The sequence below is a fragment of the Myodes glareolus genome, chromosome 10 (assembly GCF_982192425.1).
Source record: "Myodes glareolus chromosome 10, mMyoGla1.1, whole genome shotgun sequence".
NCBI classification, from domain to species: Eukaryota; Metazoa; Chordata; class Mammalia; order Rodentia; family Cricetidae; genus Myodes; species Myodes glareolus.
This window is the reverse complement of record NC_142035.1, coordinates 30,797,134-30,810,951: the sequence shown is the minus strand read 5'-3', so window position 1 is coordinate 30,810,951 and position 13,818 is coordinate 30,797,134. Positions and strand designations below refer to the sequence as shown.

At 45.3% G+C, this 13,818-nt stretch overlaps 1 long non-coding RNA gene across 1 annotated transcript; it reads right to left on the bottom strand.

Annotated features, from left to right (window-relative positions):
• Positions 1-4,667: 4,667 nt before the first annotated feature.
• On the bottom strand, positions 4,668-8,695 carry LOC146892688 (uncharacterized). The gene is made up of 4 exons (XR_015003981.2): positions 8,605-8,695; positions 8,297-8,444; positions 7,999-8,149; positions 4,668-7,207 (listed from the first exon to the last, which is right to left on the bottom strand). It is a non-coding gene; the product is annotated as an uncharacterized LOC146892688 (long non-coding RNA).
• Positions 8,696-13,818: the final 5,123 nt, after the last annotated feature.

Here is a 13,818-nt window from a genome sequence, read left to right as displayed (position 1 = left end):
TCCTCCTCTTCTTCTTTCTCCCTTTCTTCTTCGCTCCATGTTCTCCCTTTCCCTTTTGTTCCATGCTTCTTCTCTGTGCTTCACCAAAGTGAAATAAGGGAGCTTGCTGCCCTTGCAGAGGACCCAGGGTCTATTCCAAGCCCTTGCATGGTGGTTCACAACCATTTTATAATCCCAGTTTCAGGAGATCCAGCTCCCTCTTCTGGCTTCCGAAGGTACCAGGGACACACAGGGAACACAGACATCCATGCAGGCAACCCATTCATTCCTATTAAAAATAAATAAATAATGTTAACAGCCTTTGATGACCTCTGACTTTCTGTGTTTAGAGGTCCCAGATCAACTTGGGTGGCAAGGCATATTTGTGGGGTGGTCTCCACACTCATCATCAGGTTGGTGTGGGCTTATTAGGATTTGAGTTCTGAGCTGAGTATCTATCAAAGGCATACATGAAAGACTTGATCTCTAAGATTACCTGCGAAGTGATGGGACCGTTGGGTGGGGCCTAGTAGGAAGTCTTTAAATCGCTGGAATCTGTCCTTGAAGGCTTCCCTGGTTAATGTCAGAAGACAGAAGAAGTTTATTGTCGTGTGCCATGCCAGGATGTCACAACTCCTCAGAGAGCCAAAACAAAGGCCCTCCCAAACCCTGTCTTTGACTTGGGCTTCCAGTGCTGTGAGTCGAAGTAAACCTTTCTTTTCGTCTTTGAAGTTAATTGTCTCGGGAGATTCCATACAGTACTATGAAGCCAATACACTGTTGTGCCTTGAACAGCATCCTCAAGTGCTCTGCCAGTTTTATGTGAATTTTTTTTGGGGGGGGGGAGCTTTGGGGACCTGTCCTGGAACTCACTCTGTAGACCAGGCTGGCCTCAAACACACTGAGAGCTGAGGGCTGGCATTGAAGGCATCCGGCTTATCTGAATTTCTTAACTTGAGACTTGAGACACTAAACTTTGACCTCAGAGACTCAAACCAGGAATGCTGGGGGCTGGCTTGTTGTCCATAAAAGGTGCTTTCTGCAATAGGGATGTGGGGAGCTGACCTTTAGATCACAGGGCCTGAGGTGGAGAAGGAAGGCAGCCCCTCCTGTTGCCAAGGAGCAAGCCCTGCTCTGTCATAGTCGTCATCCTCCTGCATCGAGATGATTCCATCCTTGAGGCAGTTTCTCACACTTCCTCTTTCAGTCCTCCACTGCCTCCAAGTCAGGAGACTTTCACCCTGCTGGCCTTGCTTCCCAGGGACATTTCAGACTCATGCATTTCTTTTCTTCTTCACACCATGTGGGAATCCCCCCGTTGCCTGCCCTGGGTCCTGTGAAGGTTCAGGTGGCCGGCCTACTTTGTTACCAGGCTAGCGATGGATTCGCAAGAGAATAGACTAGGTCTCGAGGACAGTAAAATCTCAGAAACAATTAGGACTTCAGGAGGTAACAAGAGCCTGCTTCTCTTTGCAGCCTGGGTGTTAGAAGTGCCCACTTCAGAAGGACAATCTGAGGGTAGTAACTGCCCTGAGAGTGTCCTTGCTTTCTAGTCCTGATAGAGAGGGTGGAAGGTGCGGACTTCCTGCTCTCCACCCCACAGCAAAGGAACACAGCTCACAGCTCAGAGAGGTTTGACATCTTCCCAAGGTCCCAAAGCTGTGGCCTCAGAACTTCACTTCACAGGAGCATTGGTTTGGGGTCTATCAGATGTTGGATAAAAGACACCATTTTGCAAGAAAGATCTAAAAGGACAAGGGAGTGAGGCCAGTGTTTGCTGTGTTAGCAGTGTCTCCTGTGGAGATCTGAACACCGTGAAAGAAGCCGCCATCCAGTTGAGCTAGCATGTTGCATCCACTGTAGCAAGAGGGACAGCAGCTGGCCACAGACCAGAAAGGAACATGGGGAAGAGTGGTTGCTGAATCTTGGTGGGAATGGTTCCTGAGACAGATCTTTGCAGGTGGGAGGCTGTTAGCACTAGGCACAGCTTCTGACATTGTCAGCTGTGGGTCAGCACAAAAAGTGAGAAGATGGGAGGTGAGAGTCACTCAGTCTTGTTTGTTCTCCAGTGACAGAATGTTCTAGAAATGGTTTTTGCTTTGTCTCAATATTGCTCCAGTCCGCAGACACTAAGGGCAGAAGGGTGACACCCAAAGAGGCCAGGCTTCTGCTCCCAGGAGCTTTGTTTTCTGTGAGTCAGACAGTAATCTCATTGGACAACTGAGAATTCAGGTCAGAGGTTTTAATAATATTATTGCAAAGAGCTCGACCTGGGACTTGTATTCAAGCGCTGTAGCTCAGGAGCAATGGTGCTCAACCACGGTTATCCTTTGATTTCTGTTCTTCTCTCCCAGTTGCAATGGGACACTAAGACATCTAGAATAGAGTCAACAGAAAGAAGAACATGTTCCGTCAGGGTCTACATCCCCATAATCGCTGCAGAGTTTTCCAAAACATGGAGAGAGCCTGCATCCCACCCGAGGGTGAATTGACAGAAAGACCAAACCCAGTGAATGAGAGCAAGAGAATGGTGCATTCAGTCTTCACACGGAAGGACATGCTGCCATTGTCACATGGCACACAGGCCTGAAGGACATTGCGTTAAGTGAAACCAAAAAAAAGCACAGAATAATGAGGAATAGATGTCCCACTTAATGTGAAATTTGCAAGGATCAAACTGTAAAAATAGAGAGTGGAAATGGTTGCCAAGGGCGTTGGGAAGGGAGAATACAGAGGTATTGGGAAAAGGGTGAATCATGTCCGTGAGGCCAGTTAAATTCATTCCAGGGGGTTAAGGGACAGCGGTGACTCTGATACTCTTCAGGTTTTCTAAAGGGTGCCTCGTACTCTCAGACTCTACAGTACCTGAAGTTATTCAAGGAGGAAACTTAGGGAGGTCTATTTATTACACGCATGCACTTTATACACAAGCATGTGACAATAAAGTGAATTTTAAGAAGCAAAGCTGGTGTTCTAGCTCTGTAGTAGGATGCCTGAGCATCATCCATGAGGCCCTGGATTCGATCCCCAGCATAAAAAACTGAAACAAGACAAACAAACAAAGAAAACCACGAAGGAAAATATTGTGGAAATTCACTGACAGGAGGATTACAGAAAATATTATGTCGGAGTGTCCTGAGAATGCCTGTGTTGGTCTGCGGGGACGGAGCTTGGAGAACTGAGTCTCAGCTTTGGAAATTATGCTGGGGGAGGAAGTCAGTGTGGGAGATGACATGAAAAGGGCTGATTTCTGGAGCCAGAGCTCATGGCCCATCCTCTGTTTAACCATTCCCTGCAGACCCTGTCGGTGTTGGCCTCTATCTTGTATCAGTAGCCAAAAGAAAGGAAGAGCCGTGTAGCAGGAACAGATGCGTTAAGGAGTTAGGGAAAGCTAGCAATAGATCTAACCTTAAGAAAGGAAGGGACAAGGCTTCTGGCCTATTCCTGTTAACTTATTTCCCGAATCTCGTAGGCTTTTAAATCTTCTAAAGTGGATGAGATACACTTAGTTGGCTAATTCTGCTAAGAATCCTTATTTGGCCACCAGGGGGCGGATGAGACCAACAAATTGCCCTCAGACATGCGCAGGTCATTTTGGTCTGTCTGAACTCTAGGCAATTAACAAGGCCTGGGAACTACCCTCAAGCTGGATTAAAGGTTAAATAAAGTTGACCACGTGTTTATTTGGGTGTGATTGGAGGAAGATTATAGGGAAGGAGAATGGCTTTGCAAGGGTCTCGAGGTCTTCTCTGTTAAAACGCTACCCGGGCCAGCTGGGGGCTTTTCTTGCTTCTCTGCCACACCAGCCCCTATTCAGTGCAGAGATCATCAGAATGTCAGTCCGGTGTGCTTCTCTGAAGCCCATAGTCCCCCCTCCAGTCTCCTGCCTTCTCCTTTACGCAAAAATTCAGCAGTGCAAGTTAGATGGGCGTTAGCGGGGCTGTTCAAGCCCCTCTGATGCTGCTTCCAAGAAGCCAGCACCCTCCAGGTTCTGCCTGTGTGGGGCAATTCAGAGAAGACTGGAGTGGGTAGAAGAGCAAGGCCCCCACATTGTCGGTTGCTTCTCTGTGCCTGGTTGGGAGGCAGCCTGGGATCAGAGATATAACAGCTCCATGGAAACACTCTGTTGAGCAGAGGACTTGGTGCAGGATGGCTGTATCACTGCTGCCATATTGAAACTCTTCCCAGCAGGAAGCAAGAGAGGCCCAGGGAGAGGATAGTCTTAGGTTCAGACCAGCCTTTCTACACTCAGTTCCGGGTTCCTATGCGGGGTCCCTACAAGCCACAATGGGTTTGTTCACCCTTCCTTGTTAGCTTTTTGTCAGAAGAGCGGTAGAGATAGGGGGACTGGGGGCTGGAACAAGACCCAGTTGTTCCTGGCCTTTGAAGCACTTCCTCTTCCTGTCAGACTCCCCAGCAAGGCTTCTCCACCCTGTCAGCCGTGTGGCCTTCACTGAAGTCACAGCTGAATGCTGTTGGCAGTTTTCCAACATTCACAAGGCCAGTGCCATCACACCTCCTGGAAGACCCCATTTTCCTTCCATGCCACTGTGCTAAGCAGTGCAGCTGCTGTGGATGAGAATGTAGGGACTTCTTACAAAAGTAAACACATTTCCACCCTAGCCCCAACCCATGGTGCCCTTTGGTATTTGCCGAAATGAGGCGAAACTGAGGTCCACACAGAAAGCTTCAGGAGAATTCCACAACAGCTTTATTTGTGGTTACCAGAGTGAGGAAACAACCGAGATGCCCTTCAAGAGTAAGATGTTAGTTCAACCACGCACAGAGGTATCATTCCACAGTAACAGTAAAAACAAACAAGCAAACAAATAGGAATGAGCCACCAAGCCATGAAAATACAAGAAAAGTCTTTGAAAGGGTTTTGCTGGAGAAACAAGTCAAAAAAAAAAGTTTTATAGTTTATGATTTCCAACAGCACAGCATTTTAGAAAAGGCAAAACTATGGTGGGTTTAAGCAGGAGAGGGTGCAGGACACAGAGAGGTGCTGAGGTAGATGTGGGGGTTAGAGTGGGAAGATGCTTATAAGATCCCTGTGCAGGGTACATGACGCTGTGTTTTTATCACAAGCCACAGAGTGCACAGCACAAAGAACTAGCCCAATTGTGAAACAGACCTTCACTGAAGAGCACATCCACAGTGGCTCCTCATTTGCAGCTGACGCTACCCTAACACAGCTATTGAAGGCAAGGAAAGAGCTGAATAGAATTGGGACTGAGAATAATGTGCCAACTTTTGTATTTCTTGATCAAGTTTCTGAAAATCTGAAACTGCTCTAAGAATACAGTCTATCCCCTTTCTAAAAATCCAAGGACACAAACTGCCTAGGTGATGTTCCTGGTCACTGCCACACCCCTATGTCCCCAGTGGTGGGTCCAGGCTAGGCAGAGACCTGACTTTAGCTGGGCACTCAGTGTCTCTGGTGCTTATGGGTCAGACTCCCCAGTGCTCTGACTTTAGAGTCCCCCTCTCATCCTTACCCTGTGAGATATGATGATTAGGGGTTGCTTGTTGAAGGTTGGAGTAGCTGGGTTGTTCTTTTTGTTTTAATATCAAAATCAGAAGTGAAATTAAGTGATTGATGTTCTAGAATCTGAGACCTGAAGTTGCTGTGAGCTGTGTGTTCTTAAATCCATTCATGGATGTTGATGTCCATGAAATGGTAATCTAACAATGGGGTATACAAAAATGGGACTATAGTATGGAGTATCTTTTGGTCTCATGACAAGTTACTGTAGACAAAACAAAACAAAATCCCGTGTACTGTAGGTCAGGACCTTGACCCATCTGACATGGCTCCTCTCTTGCTTTTCCCTCAGAGCACTCATCGCTATTAGTCCTTTTATAAGATGAAAAATCATAGAGGTTAAACAATATGCTGGAACATGGTAGAGCTGAATTTGAAGCCAGCATAGTCTTACCTCAGACTCTTGGGTCTGAAGCCATAGTTTACAGGAACAGACATGATGTCTAAGCTTTGCAGTGTGATAAGAGAATCCAAACAAGACACTTGTCCATACTCTTACTCTTAAAGACACCCCTTCTTCGGCCAGAGAAGGGGGTAGAAAGGATGTAACTGACACATTTGCATTCCAATTATACTTTAAGTGCAGAGCTCTCAGTCTCGGTATCCCCTAAGGGACAGTGAGACAATCATAGAAATTGCCCTGTCGAGATCGTTGGTGAGAGGACGTGGCTGCTGCATGGAACCTAGGGCATCTATCAGTGTTCTGTCCTGTGTAAACGCTGACTCCTCCAGTGTTACAGTCCCTAATGTTACCTGCTCACACTCAGGCTTGGCACCATGTGGGGCTCACTCAGTCCAAAAGGCAGCAGCAAGGAAATATGATCTGTATTAGTCAGGGTTCTCTAGAGTAACAGAGCTTATAAAATGAATATCTCTCTCTCTCTCTCTCTCTCTATATATATATATATATATATATATATATATATATGGGATTAACTAGAATGGTTTACAGGCTGTGGTCCAGCTAGTCCAACAATGGCTGCCCGTTAATAGAAGGTTCAAGAATTCAGTAGTTTTTCAGTCCACACCCATACAGACACTAACACACGTACCCTGGAGGAAAGAGCCAGAGAGATTTTGTCAGCTGACTCTGGCTTGGGCCTGGAATGGAGTGTCTGTGCTAATGAAGGCTTCCTGAGCTAAAAACAGGGATTGGGTGTCATCAGTGATGCTAAAATTCAGGGGCCCTAGGAGGGCAAGGCCAGGAGGAGGTTCCAGGTCCTCAAAGGCTGTGCGGAGGTGATCGTCTGTAGTACACAGTAGAGGGTGGCCATTCTCCAACCCAACAGCACCACAGAACCGGGGCTGAAAAGGGCTATAAATCAGATCTAGAAAGTAAATATGGTTAAGTTCAGTGCAACTAAAGGCATGTTGGGTTCTGAAAACATGGTCTAGAGAACCCTTGGTACCTGGAGATAGTTCTAGGAGGTCAATGAGTTCAAACCCATTCCCATACTGTGGTATTTTAGGGACATCCATGCTTTTCCCGCTGTTCTCTTACATGAAGAGTGAAGTTTCCCAAGTCTTGGGGACACTCTCTGTTAGGACAGATTGGCTGCCAAGGGAAGCAGGAGAAGTCATTTGCCCACTGTGCAGCCTGAAATGGGAACGGGTGCTCTGCTTCCTCTCAGCTCTTCTGCTCCGGAACACACCAAGTGCTTCCTAAAACTATTACTTCTGTTTCTGTAAAAGAGAGTATGTGTTTCTTATTTTGAATGGATTGTTAAATATTTAAGTGTACCAGCTGTAATTTCTAATAATTATTTTCTTGAACGATATTAACTCTCAGAGACCAAAGTTCTCTAAGTCTTTAATAATTTTTAAGAGTGATGGGATGCTAAGAACTCAAAGTTGGGAACCGCTGCTCTGTGTTCTAACAGTGAAAGATACAAAGTGAATTTAGCTGGTAGTAACCAAGAGAAGGGCATTGGACAGCATCTGTTTACAGAAGGCAGGGTGGGATGGCTCCCTGGTTTTCAAGGAGGTAGAATACCGCAAGACACCCTGCAGTGACCTGCATGCTAAATTCCCTTTATTTTTTATATAACTCTGGATTCTAGAGAGGTAATGGCACCACCCCCAGCGGATAGTTCTTCCCACCTCAACTCCATCAAGATGATCTTAGACAGGGAGGCCCGTCTTACAGGTGATTCTAGACGATCAAGTTGATAACTAACAGTATCCCATATACTGTCTAGTCTGCAGTCATGCTCACTAAGTGCAGTAACTTAGATGAAGGTCTTGGATCAGAGACACACATGCCTGGGGCTTCATAGACATTATTTCTTCTCTTCCTCTGTCTCAAATCTGCATACATTCTTATGCAGCCACAAACTCAAGCACATGTACCCTCACATGCAATAACACTCTTTCACACGGATGCATGCTACACCCTACTTCAGGCATGCTTTCACGAGGCTAGCATTCACAAGCACTTGCATACGCTGGTGGAGGTGATAAAGGTACCCACTGACCTCACAAATATGGGGAACTGGGGAACAGCACCGTCGAAAACCAGAGCATGAACTCATAAACAGAAATCCTTGTTTCTCAAAGACTTTAGATGTAGCTCAGTGACAGAGAAGTTCTCTAGCTCGTGTGAGGCTCTGGGTTTGGTATCCAGCACTGCAAGAAAAGAAAAGAAAAAAATGACAAGAAAAAAAGTGTGCTCATCCTGCTGTGTTGGCCTTTGTGTGTTATGTTCACCGCAGAATCCTTAGTCCTCTGGGCCATCTAATAGATGAGAGTATGGAAGCTGAAAGAGACACTTGCCTCTCAGAAGATATTCTTTGGCAAACATCAGCAAAGCTTCTGACCTCTTGGAGGCATGAGTTCAAACCTCAGCGTCATCCCATGGTGGTTCATTCATGTTAAGTCTGGCTTCCTCCCCTGTCAAAGTGGGTGCTGCTGGTCCCTCAGCCTGTGGTGGGGAGAAAATGAAACACAAGGTCACATTCATCAGTGTGAGGGGTGCGTGTTCTTAGCTGTCCAGTCGAACAGATGGTGCTCGCCCACAGATGGTAGGGTTCTATCTTCCCACTTCTCTCTCCTGAGTGGTAGACGGAACCCCACTTTCTCACCTACTCAGAGAAGCAGAAAATCTTCCCGTCTCCTCTGAACGAACTTAGCACTCTGCCCAAACATCATCTAAGCAGTTATAGGAGGAAACCCTTCACACCCGCTCCGGTACACCTTGGTGTTTGCCATTATTAGAACAGCAAACGGAGTGTTGTTGATTCACAGGCTTGTGGTCTACCAACCCCGGCAGCTCAGTTCCTCTTCATACCCAGTGACTCATGAGTACACATCACATCCTAAATAGTTTATTTACTGTTTGAATGCCTTTTTGCTTCTTGTCCTATTTCCCTCTGGACAGATAACCTGAGATGCTTTCCTTACCCACAGAAGCAAATATGCAAACAAGAAATACTCTTTTAGGGGTAAAGCAAGACAGAACACCAAGAATTTTATGGGAAAGGAAAGAAGTCTATTAGAGGGCTTTTCATTTTTCTTTTAAAATCTCAGTTCTAATTTAAGACCCAGAGTAATTCTCACTCAAAGAGTACTTTGCATTAGGTGAAATTATATAGTGATCATACTTGGAAGAACACTGAACTATGGTAGTGTTCCGTGCAAAGGGCTGGGCAGAGCAGGAGCTGGTCCTCAGCCTGGCTTCGTTGTGGGAGTGAGGGGTACTGCCTACTAACCCAACCTCTGTCACTGGCCCTGTATGGTGTTTCGGTGCCACACCACACCTGTGTCCTGGGCCAGAGCCATTGAGTCACTGGAGAAGCTTGTTAGAAAATCCCAACTGTAGGACGCATGGCTATGAAAACCAAATCTGTACTTCAGCTGAGTGTAAGCAAGTCATGTGTATGCTCCAGTTAGAGACCACGGCCTTGGAAAATGCTGCCCGGAGCAAGCATTTGAAAGGTTAGTCTAGGTTTCGCTGACATTCACAGAGTAGGTTTTCCAAAGTCTTCCCTCTAGAAGATGGCAGAAGTGAGGCCTCCTTGGATCATAGCATTTGCTGTCATTGTCTCGGAGTCTCTCCCTGGGGACAGTGCTGTTGTGAACTTGTGGTTTTCCTGAGGCCTGTCCTCCGGCAAGGGTTTCCCTATGAAGCTTTCTTGTTGCAAGTCAGAACTCGATATTTCGACACTGTACCAGTCACTGTCCCTCTGAGAAGAGTTTAGGACACCAGGGCAGCCCGTGTCTGAATCCTGTGTGGTTTCTCTCTGCAGATCTCGGGACAGTTCAGAATCTCTGCCTTCTAGAACCATCCCTCTCAAAGATTTGTCTTGGGTTTGTCTCACTGCTGCTGGGACCACTTGATCCCATGTCAGTGGGGTAAGAAGTGGAGTTCACATTTTCCTAATGCACTCATGTGTGACAAAGATTGCAATGATCTTCTTATTTCTGGGTGGTCCATTGGCAAACTGAGGCGTGAATTTGGGGATGGTTCTCTTCTCTCACACGTACACGTGAGACAGAGCTCTAGAGTCTCGACTGCCAGCAGCAACAAATTCTCCTGAAATTATCCTCAATACCTGTCTTCTGGATGGTTTCCTGTCAACTTGACACATACTAGAGTCATTTGGGAAGAGGGAACCTAAACTGAGAAGAAGCCCCTACAAGATTAGCCTGTCAACGAGCCTGTGGTCCATTTACTTGGTTGATGAGTCATGTGGAAGGACCCAGATCACTGTGTACAATGCCACCCCTGTGATGATGGTTCTGGGCTCTGTAAGATAGCAGGGTGGGCAAGCAGTGAAGAGCAAGCAAGTAAGCAGCATTCATTGGTTTCTGCTTGTTTTCCTGCCTCTAAACTCCTGCCATAGACTCCTGCTATGACTTCTTTGGATAATGTATTGCAAGCTGTAAAATGAACTTTCATCCTTTCTTCCCCAAGTTGCCTTTGGTCGTGGTGTTTTATCACAGCAACAGAAACCTAACTAGGACAGCCAGCTCCATCAGGAGACACACAGATCATACGCACTGACCTTCAACAAGAAGTACAGTTCAGAAGATCAGCCATTTGGGTGCAAACGTTAGTGCAACACTTAAACTTGTTTGACTTTCTTGGCAATTCCTCTAACAGCTGATCTCAGTGATCTCCAGGCAGTCAAGTTAAAGATTATCCTTGATAATTTAATCATCTATAATAACTATCTAGTGGGTGCTTCCTATGAGTGAGTGTGTTGCTGATCCCTTTGTGTAAAATGAACAGGTAAGGTTCTGAGAGGTTTTGTCCTTGCCTGTGTCTTTATAGCTAATATACCATACTGCAGATTCAAATTCTTCTACACCACTGGGAAACTTGTGTTGTCAGTTATGATATCGTGCTATCGTGAAGAGCTCAACTTATGCTAATATGACTTAAGTGAGAAACAGAGAAGGGTGTAAATTATCTTTTTTACAATATTTACACTAGTCTTGAAGACAGAAGTTATTATTATTCCCTGGAGAACCAACACAAATCAAGGTCTTGTAGGCAACTGAGAAAGAGGCTAATCTGGCTTAAATTCTGACTCAGACACGTAAGAACTTAGTATATTTAAGCAAATCCTATAGCCTCTCTGATCCTCCATTTAGCACCTGTAGAGAGGATGTCATTATGCCAACCTCTGAGTCTTGCTGTGTCACCATGTGGTAAATTATCTTGAGATCATAGAGTATCCGACAAAGCTTCTAGCCTATAGGTGGGAAATTAAATAGATGATAGATAAAGAATAAAACATTTCAACACATGGTTATACACAAAATTCATTTTCATGTTTTTTTTTTCCAATAGAATGAGTGTGGCCTTGGAATGAAAGTTACACAGCCTGCTTCTTCCTTTAGGACAAATTCACCGAGAAGTTAAATCCAGTGGGTAGGGTATAATGTTAGGGTCATCATTTTGGAGCCTCTGTATTTAGACTCTCATGGACCAAAGCTGGAGAATCAATAAAAAAAAAAAAAACTACTGAAAATACAGGAACCTTGTGTTGAACTTGGCATGCGAAAGTAGGGCGTGGTTAGGCACTGGAGATGTCTTTTAATCTGAAGGATAGGGGTCAATAAACATGTTCTGCAAAGAATGAATTAGTAAATACTTCAGGCATGTGAGCCCTGGAGTCTCTGTCTCACTACCTAGTTCTGCCTCTGTGGCAGAAAAGCGGCCACATAACCCACCACTGAACTTACAAGTCTGTCCCAATAAAACTTTATTTATAAAAATAAGTAGGACACAGGATTTTGCATAAACACCATAATTTTTTTCCACTACTGATACAGAGTTTAAAAATAGTTCGAGAATATCATCAAGAAATGTCCCATTTTAAAAAAGGGATGTCTTAAAGAAAGATATTGAGACCCCAAAATATAATCCAAGAACTTTTATAGGAAGAGATGATTTCTGGAGGTGGGTATTTGTGAAAAAAGAATTCTTTTTTACTGTCTTAGAAATAAGTCTGGAAAATGTACAGGCGAGGGTAGTGTTTTCACTCTTCTGTGTCTGAAAATATCCTCCGACAGAGAATTCAAATGTGTTCGAATGTTATTTTATCCAAATAGCGGTGGCAGTTTGGAGAAATGAGAACCTCAGTGCCAGAAGCTGCTACTGAACGGGAAGTCTGTGTCGAAGGGTGGGGTCCAGGTTGTGCCCAGTGTCTTGGCTTGAGCTTGCCACAGGCTGTCCAGTTGCTGGGAGCTGGGCTTCCCAAAGAGGGACACACACAAGGAAACCTTCTTTCTCTGTCAGAGGGGGCAGCTGTGTGCCTGGGCAGCTTCATTCACTCCATGACTAGCTTATTGAGAATTTGTTGGATGAATTTCACCCCCAGAATTTCCCTTAAGGAATTCTAGGGGATTTTTCTGGCAAGGGTTTCCATCCAAAGATTTAAAGGGACAAATGTTTCAGCTTCTAGAAGAGTCTATGTCACTACTGGCAGAAACAGTGACTCTAAGCTACATTCGGTTTAGGACGATTCAGGGCTGGCCTTGCTTGCTGCATGTCTCTACTGTAGGTTGAAGGAGCATGAATAGCCCTTACCCATCCCAAGATACTTGCTGTAGATGGGGAAGTTGTTCTCTCATATACGGATGTTTCCGACTTTGTGTGTAGCTGGAAAAATGGCTGGATTGTAGACTGAAAGGAAGAGAGGGTGTTCTAAATCAGATTGTTTCTCTCCTGGGTTCTTAGAAAAGAAGTACTTTTGAAAGATACATGGTCAGTCTTGGAATCTGAAGTGACGTTAGAACTCAAGAGAAAAGAAGCAGGTAGACCCAAGGGCTTGTGGCATTGGGGGCTACTCTTGTTTGTTTTTCTGCTGCTGTGATAAAGCATCCCCATCAAAAGAACACGGCGACAAAAGATTTGCTGGGCTTACACTTCCAGTTTATCATCTGTCATCAGGAGAAGCCAAAGCAAGAACCTAAGGCATGAACCTGGAACAGATGAGACACTGCTTGCTGGTGTCCTTTCCTGTTCTCTGCTAACTTTCTTTTACGCAATCTAAGACTACCTGCCCAGGGAATGTTACCACCCACAGTGGGATAGACCCTTTTTTTTCCATTATCAGTCAAGACAGCTCCCTGTAGACATGCCCACAGTCCAATCTGACGGAGGCAATTTACCAGATTGAATTAACCATGTAGGTTAATTAAACCCACCATATAGGGCCTCCTGTACAAAGTCATATGAAAACTTGCCTGGAAGTTTCAAAAGTAAAAGCTCTGGACACTTGTTGGGCCCATTCATTTTTCTGCTCCCTTTTTAAGGATAATCAGCACACCCTCTATTCATCTTAGTGAAAATAAATTTTTATTTCCAAAGTCCTACTATAGTTCTTGTATTAACCACGTTGTTCTTTATTCTTTAAGATAGTTTATTATCACTGGACTTAATTCCCTAGGTCCAAACGAGAAGCAGAAGGAAAGAGAACGGGAGCAAGGAAGGCAAGATCAGAGGGAACCTTCACCCGTTGATGGATGGAGATTGAGACAGAGACCCACACTGGAGCACTGGACTGAGCCCCCAAGGTCTAAATGAGGAGCAAAAGAAGGGAGAACATGAACAAGAAAGGCAGGACCGTGAGGAGTGCGTTTACCCACTGATACAAGGGGACTGATCTAATGAGAGTTCACCAAGGCCAGTTGGACTGGGACTGAACGAGCACTTGATCCAACCAGATTCTCTGAATGTGGCCGGATTCTCTGAATGTGGCCGGATTCTCTGAATGTGACTGGCACGGGGACTTTCTGAGAAGCCATTGACAATGACACTGGGACTTGTTTCCTCTGCATATACT